This window comes from Nansenia antarctica (genome assembly GCF_963989245.1).
Source record: "Nansenia antarctica genome assembly, chromosome: 3".
NCBI classification, from domain to species: Eukaryota; Metazoa; Chordata; class Actinopteri; order Argentiniformes; family Microstomatidae; genus Nansenia; species Nansenia antarctica.
Window position 1 is genome coordinate 44,143,695 of NC_137688.1, and position 8,327 is coordinate 44,152,021.

The following is an 8,327-nucleotide window of genomic DNA, read 5'->3' on the forward strand; positions in this document are numbered from 1 at the left end:
TAAAGTGCGAGAGCCCTTACGTAGGGAACGTAAGCACGTAAATTTAAAAAAAAAAAAAAAAAAAAAAAAAAAAAAAACTTAAATAGGCCTTTCGCAGCAATACCAAGCGGGTTAACTGTCTTGGTGTAGTGGTTAGAGCGGTCGGTTGGTATGCGGGAGATCGGGGTTCGACTCCCGCATGGAAGGAAGTGAATCAGCTCCGCCAAGGGAGTCAATTATTTTGGTGTTTTTAACTCTTTTGGTGTTGTGGTTAGCGCGGCCGGCTATTGCAAAACGTCACGTTTGACGTCAGGCTTAACAACCGGATAGCAACGCATTACATTTGCTCACCTCTAATGGACTTTTTTAATTTTATTTTTTAAATCCTTTTGTTATCAAAAAATACATTTTACATTTTATAGTTGACAATGATTTAGAAAAAGACAGTCAATGACGCAAAGCATAAAGACTTTTGACCCCTGTGATTAAAAATAAATCTTTGCACTCGATCAAATTTCAGGACCCTCCTTTCATGACCTTTCCTAGATGTGTGCGTTCTATACCCCAGTATCCTTACATTTTCAAAATCTAGCTAGTATAAAGTTATTTTGCAGTATTTGTGTGTGTTTGTGTGTGATTGTTTTTATATCATCTGTGTGAATATGCAGCTTGGAGTATTCAAAGCTGATACAACATGAAATTAATTAAATGACAGTACTATCTATGGGTCATCGTGCATTAAATCAAGAATGTAATCATGCTTGTAACATGTGTACTTTTAAAAACGTTTAAATTATTCACATCATAGAACTTTTATTTACAACAAGCATAACAACAAAAAGATCGCTATTATGCCGCTTTGAGCTTTGAGCTCTGTTGCATTCCTAACCGGAAGAGGCACAGCACAGGGGCATAGAAAACACACTGCCACCTAGCGATGTGACGGTGTAATTGCAGCGCGGCCTACGCAGAAGTGTAAAGTGCGAGAGCCCTTACGTAGGGAACGTAAGAACGTAAATTTAAAAAAAAAAAAAAAAAAAAAAAAAAAAAACTTAAATAGGCCTTTTGCAGCAATACCAAGCGGGTTTCCTGGCTTGGTGTAGTGGTTAGAGCGGTCGGTTGGTATGCGGGAGATCGGGGTTCGACTCCCGCATGGAAGGAAGTGAATCAGCTCCGCCAAGGGAGTCAACTCTTTTGGTGTTGTGGTTAGCGCGGCCGGCTATTGCAAAACGTCACGTTTGACGTCAGGCTTAACAACCGGATAGCAACGCATTACATTTGCTCACCTCTAATGGACTTTTTTAATTTTATTTTTTTAATCCTTTTGTTATCAAAAAATACATTTTACATTTTATAGTTGACAATGATTTAGAAAAAGACAGTCAATGACGCAAAGCATAAAGACTTTTGACCCCTGTGATTAAAAATAAATCTTTGCACTCGATCAAATTTCAGGACCCTCCTTTCATGACCTTTCCTAGATGTGTGCGTTCTATACCCCAGTATCCTTACATTTTCAAAATCTAGCTAGTATAAAGTTATTTTGCAGTATTTGTGTGTGTTTGTGTGTGATTGTTTTTATATCATCTGTGTGAATATGCAGCTTGGAGTATTCAAAGCTGATACAACATGAAATTAATTAAATGACAGTACTATCTATGGGTCATCGTGCATTAAATCAAGAATGTAATCATGCTTGTAACATGTGTACTTTTAAAAACGTTTAAATTATTCACATCATAGAACTTTTATTTACAACAAGCATAACAACAAAAAGATCGCTATTATGCCGCTTTGAGCTTTGAGCTCTGTTGCATTCCTAACCGGAAGAGGCACAGCACAGGGGCATAGAAAACACACTGCCACCTAGCGATGTGACGGTGTAATTGCAGCGCGGCCTACGCAGAAGTGTAAAGTGCGAGAGCCCTTACGTAGGGAACGTAAGCACGTAAATTAAAAAAAAAAAAAAAAAAAAAAAACTTAAATAGGCCTTTTGCAGCAATACCAAGCGGGTTTCCTGGCTTGGTGTAGTGGTTAGAGCGGTCGGTTGGTATGCGGGAGATCGGGGTTCGACTCCCGCATGGAAGGAAGTGAATCAGCTCCGCCAAGGGAGTAAACTCTTTTGGTGTTTTTAACTCTTTTGGTGTTGTGGTTAGCGCGGCCGGCTATTGCAAAACGTCACGTTTGACGTCAGGCTTAACAACCGGATAGCAACGCATTACATTTGCTCACCTCTAATGGACTTTTTTAATTTAATTTTTTTAATCCTTTTGTTATCAAAAAATACATTTTACATTTTATAGTTGACAATGATTTAGAAAAAGACAGTCAATGACGCAAAGGATAAAGACTTTTGACCCCTGTGATTAAAAATAAATCTTTGCACTCGATCAAATTTCAGGACCCTCCTTTCATGACCTTTCCTAGATGTGTGCGTTCTATACCCCAGTATCCTTACATTTTCAAAATCTAGCTAGTATAAAGTTATTTTGCAGTATTTGTGTGTGTTTGTGTGTGATTGTTTTTATATCATCTGTGTGAATATGCAGCTTGGAGTATTCAAAGCTGATACAACATGAAATTAATTAAATGACAGTACTATCTATGGGTCATCGTGCATTAAATCAAGAATGTAATCATGCTTGTAACATGTGTACTTTTAAAAACGTTTAAATTATTCACATCATAGAACTTTTATTTACAACAAGCATAACAACAAAAAGATCGCTATTATGCCGCTTTGAGCTTTGAGCTCTGTTGCGTTCCTAACCGGAAGAGGCACAGCACAGGGGCATAGAAAACACACTGCCACCTAGCGATGTGACGGTGTAATTGCAGCGCGGCCTACGCAGAAGTGTAAAGTGCGAGAGCCCTTACGTAGGGAACGTAAGCACGTAAATTAAAAAAAAAAAAAAAAAAAAAAAAAAAAAAAACTTAAATAGGCCTTTCGCAGCAATACCAAGCGGGTTAACTGTCTTGGTGTAGTGGTTAGAGCGGTCGGTTGGTATGCGGGAGATCGGGGTTCGACTCCCGCATGGAAGGAAGTGAATCAGCTCCGCCAAGGGAGTCAATTATTTTGGTGTTTTTAACTCTTTTGGTGTTGTGGTTAGCGCGGCCGGCTATTGCAAAACGTCACGTTTGACGTCAGGCTTAACAACCGGATAGCAACGCATTACATTTGCTCACCTCTAATGGACTTTTTTAATTTTATTTTTTAAATCCTTTTGTTATCAAAAAATACATTTTACATTTTATAGTTGACAATGATTTAGAAAAAGACAGTCAATGACGCAAAGCATAAAGACTTTTGACCCCTGTGATTAAAAATAAATCTTTGCACTCGATCAAATTTCAGGACCCTCCTTTCATGACCTTTCCTAGATGTGTGCGTTCTATACCCCAGTATCCTTACATTTTCAAAATCTAGCTAGTATAAAGTTATTTTGCAGTATTTGTGTGTGTTTGTGTGTGATTGTTTTTATATCATCTGTGTGAATATGCAGCTTGGAGTATTCAAAGCTGATACAACATGAAATTAATTAAATGACAGTACTATCTATGGGTCATCGTGCATTAAATCAAGAATGTAATCATGCTTGTAACATGTGTACTTTTAAAAACGTTTAAATTATTCACATCATAGAATTTTTATTTACAACAAGCATAACAACAAAAAGATCGCTATTATGCCGCTTTGAGCTTTGAGCTCTGTTGCATTCCTAACCGGAAGAGGCACAGCACAGGGGCATAGAAAACACACTGCCACCTAGCGATGTGACGGTGTAATTGCAGCGCGGCCTACGCAGAAGTGTAAAGTGCGAGAGCCCTTACGTAGGGAACGTAAGCACGTAAATTTAAAAAAAAAAAAAAAAAAAAAAAAAAAAAAAACTTAAATAGGCCTTTCGCAGCAATACCAAGCGGGTTAACTGTCTTGGTGTAGTGGTTAGAGCGGTCGGTTGGTATGCGGGAGATCGGGGTTCGACTCCCGCATGGAAGGAAGTGAATCAGCTCCGCCAAGGGAGTCAATTATTTTGGTGTTTTTAACTCTTTTGGTGTTGTGGTTAGCGCGGCCGGCTATTGCAAAACGTCACGTTTGACGTCAGGCTTAACAACCGGATAGCAACGCATTACATTTGCTCACCTCTAATGGACTTTTTTAATTTTATTTTTTAAATCCTTTTGTTATCAAAAAATACATTTTACATTTTATAGTTGACAATGATTTAGAAAAAGACAGTCAATGACGCAAAGCATAAAGACTTTTGACCCCTGTGATTAAAAATAAATCTTTGCACTCGATCAAATTTCAGGACCCTCCTTTCATGACCTTTCCTAGATGTGTGCGTTCTATACCCCAGTATCCTTACATTTTCAAAATCTAGCTAGTATAAAGTTATTTTGCAGTATTTGTGTGTGTTTGTGTGTGATTGTTTTTATATCATCTGTGTGAATATGCAGCTTGGAGTATTCAAAGCTGATACAACATGAAATTAATTAAATGACAGTACTATCTATGGGTCATCGTGCATTAAATCAAGAATGTAATCATGCTTGTAACATGTGTACTTTTAAAAACGTTTAAATTATTCACATCATAGAACTTTTATTTACAACAAGCATAACAACAAAAAGATCGCTATTATGCCGCTTTGAGCTTTGAGCTCTGTTGCATTCCTAACCGGAAGAGGCACAGCACAGGGGCATAGAAAACACACTGCCACCTAGCGATGTGACGGTGTAATTGCAGCGCGGCCTACGCAGAAGTGTAAAGTGCGAGAGCCCTTACGTAGGGAACGTAAGAACGTAAATTTAAAAAAAAAAAAAAAAAAAAAAAAAAAAAACTTAAATAGGCCTTTTGCAGCAATACCAAGCGGGTTTCCTGGCTTGGTGTAGTGGTTAGAGCGGTCGGTTGGTATGCGGGAGATCGGGGTTCGACTCCCGCATGGAAGGAAGTGAATCAGCTCCGCCAAGGGAGTCAACTCTTTTGGTGTTTTTAACTCTTTTGGTGTTGTGGTTAGCGCGGCCGGCTATTGCAAAACGTCACGTTTGACGTCAGGCTTAACAACCGGATAGCAACGCATTACATTTGCTCACCTCTAATGGACTTTTTTAATTTTATTTTTTTAATCCTTTTGTTATCAAAAAATACATTTTACATTTTATAGTTGATAATGATTTAGAAAAAGACAGTCAATGACGCAAAGCATAAAGACTTTTGACCCCTGTGATTAAAAATAAATCTTTGCACTCGATCAAATTTCAGGACCCTCCTTTCATGACCTTTCCTAGATGTGTGCGTTCTATACCCCAGTATCCTTACATTTTCAAAATCTAGCTAGTATAAAGTTATTTTGCAGTATTTGTGTGTGTTTGTGTGTGATTGTTTTTATATCATCTGTGTGAATATGCAGCTTGGAGTATTCAAAGCTGATACAACATGAAATTAATTAAATGACAGTACTATCTATGGGTCATCGTGCATTAAATCAAGAATGTAATCATGCTTGTAACATGTGTACTTTTAAAAACGTTTAAATTATTCACATCATAGAACTTTTATTTACAACAAGCATAACAACAAAAAGATCGCTATTATGCCGCTTTGAGCTTTGAGCTCTGTTGCGTTCCTAACCGGAAGAGGCACAGCACAGGGGCATAGAAAACACACTGCCACCTAGCGATGTGACGGTGTAATTGCAGCGCGGCCTACGCAGAAGTGTAAAGTGCGAGAGCCCTTACGTAGGGAACGTAAGCACGTAAATTTAAAAAAAAATAAAAAAAAATAAAAAAAAATTAAATAGGCCTTTCGCAGCAATACCAAGCGGGTTAACTGTCTTGGTGTAGTGGTTAGAGCGGTCGGTTGGTATGCGGGAGATCGGGGTTCGACTCCCGCATGGAAGGAAGTGAATCAGCTCCGCCAAGGGAGTCAACTCTTTTGGTGTTTTTAACTCTTTTGGTGTTGTGGTTAGCGCGGCCGGCTATTGCAAAACGTCACGTTTGACGTCAGGCTTAACAACCGGATAGCAACGCATTACATTTGCTCACCTCTAATGGACTTTTTTAATTTTATTTTTTAAATCCTTTTGTTATCAAAAAATACATTTTACATTTTATAGTTGACAATGATTTAGAAAAAGACAGTCAATGACGCAAAGCATAAAGACTTTTGACCCCTGTGATTAAAAATAAATCTTTGCACTCGATCAAATTTCAGGACCCTCCTTTCATGACCTTTCCTAGATGTGTGCGTTCTATACCCCAGTATCCTTACATTTTCAAAATCTAGCTAGTATAAAGTTATTTTGCAGTATTTGTGTGTGTTTGTGTGTGATTGTTTTTATATCATCTGTGTGAATATGCAGCTTGGAGTATTCAAAGCTGATACAACATGAAATTAATTAAATGACAGTACTATCTATGGGTCATCGTGCATTAAATCAAGAATGTAATCATGCTTGTAACATGTGTACTTTTAAAAACGTTTAAATTATTCACATCATAGAACTTTTATTTACAACAAGCATAACAACAAAAAGATCGCTATTATGCCGCTTTGAGCTTTGAGCTCTGTTGCGTTCCTAACCGGAAGAGGCACAGCACAGGGGCATAGAAAACACACTGCCACCTAGCGATGTGACGGTGTAATTGCAGCGTGGCCTACGCAGAAGTGTAAAGTGCGAGAGCCCTTACGTAGGGAACGTAAGCACGTAAATTTAAAAAAAAAAAAAAAAAAAAAAAAAAACTTAAATAGGCCTTTTGCAGCAATACCAAGCGGGTTTCCTGGCTTGGTGTAGTGGTTAGAGCGGTCGGTTGGTATGCGGGAGATCGGGGTTCGACTCCCGCATGGAAGGAAGTGAATCAGCTCCGCCAAGGGAGTCAACTCTTTTGGTGTTTTTAACTCTTTTGGTGTTGTGGTTAGCGCGGCCGGCTATTGCAAAACGTCACGTTTGACGTCAGGCTTAACAACCGGATAGCAACGCATTACATTTGCTCACCTCTAATGGACTTTTTTAATTTTATTTTTTTAATCCTTTTGTTATCAAAAAATACATTTTACATTTTATAGTTGATAATGATTTAGAAAAAGACAGTCAATGACGCAAAGCATAAAGACTTTTGACCCCTGTGATTAAAAATAAATCTTTGCACTCGATCAAATTTCAGGACCCTCCTTTCATGACCTTTCCTAGATGTGTGCGTTCTATACCCCAGTATCCTTACATTTTCAAAATCTAGCTAGTATAAAGTTATTTTGCAGTATTTGTGTGTGTTTGTGTGTGATTGTTTTTATATCATCTGTGTGAATATGCAGCTTGGAGTATTCAAAGCTGATACAACATGAAATTAATTAAATGACAGTACTATCTATGGGTCATCGTGCATTAAATCAAGAATGTAATCATGCTTGTAACATGTGTACTTTTAAAAACGTTTAAATTATTCACATCATAGAACTTTTATTTACAACAAGCATAACAACAAAAAGATCGCTATTATGCCGCTTTGAGCTTTGAGCTCTGTTGCATTCCTAACCGGAAGAGGCACAGCACAGGGGCATAGAAAACACACTGCCACCTAGCGATGTGACGGTGTAATTGCAGCGCGGCCTACGCAGAAGTGTAAAGTGCGAGAGCCCTTACGTAGGGAACGTAAGCACGTAAATAAAAAAATAAAAAAAAAAAAAAAAAAAAAAACTTAAATAGGCCTTTTGCAGCAATACCAAGCGGGTTTCCTGGCTTGGTGTAGTGGTTAGAGCGGTCGGTTGGTATGCGGGAGATCGGGGTTCGACTCCCGCATGGAAGGAAGTGAATCAGCTCCGCCAAGGGAGTAAACTCTTTTGGTGTTTTTAACTCTTTTGGTGTTGTGGTTAGCGCGGCCGGCTATTGCAAAACGTCACGTTTGACGTCAGGCTTAACAACCGGATAGCAACGCATTACATTTGCTCACCTCTAATGGACTTTTTTCATTTTATTTTTTTAATCCTTTTGTTATCAAAAAATACATTTTACATTTTATAGTTGACAATGATTTAGAAAAAGACAGTCAATGACGCAAAGCATAAAGACTTTTGACCCCTGTGATTAAAAATAAATCTTTGCACTCGATCAAATTTCAGGACCCTCCTTTCATGACCTTTCCTAGATGTGTGCGTTCTATACCCCAGTATCCTTACATTTTCAAAATCTAGCTAGTATAAAGTTATTTTGCAGTATTTGTGTGTGTTTGTGTGTGATTGTTTTTATATCATCTGTGTGAATATGCAGCTTGGAGTATTCAAAGCTGATACAACATGAAATTAATTAAATGACAGTACTATCTATGGGTCATCGTGCATTAAATCAAGAATG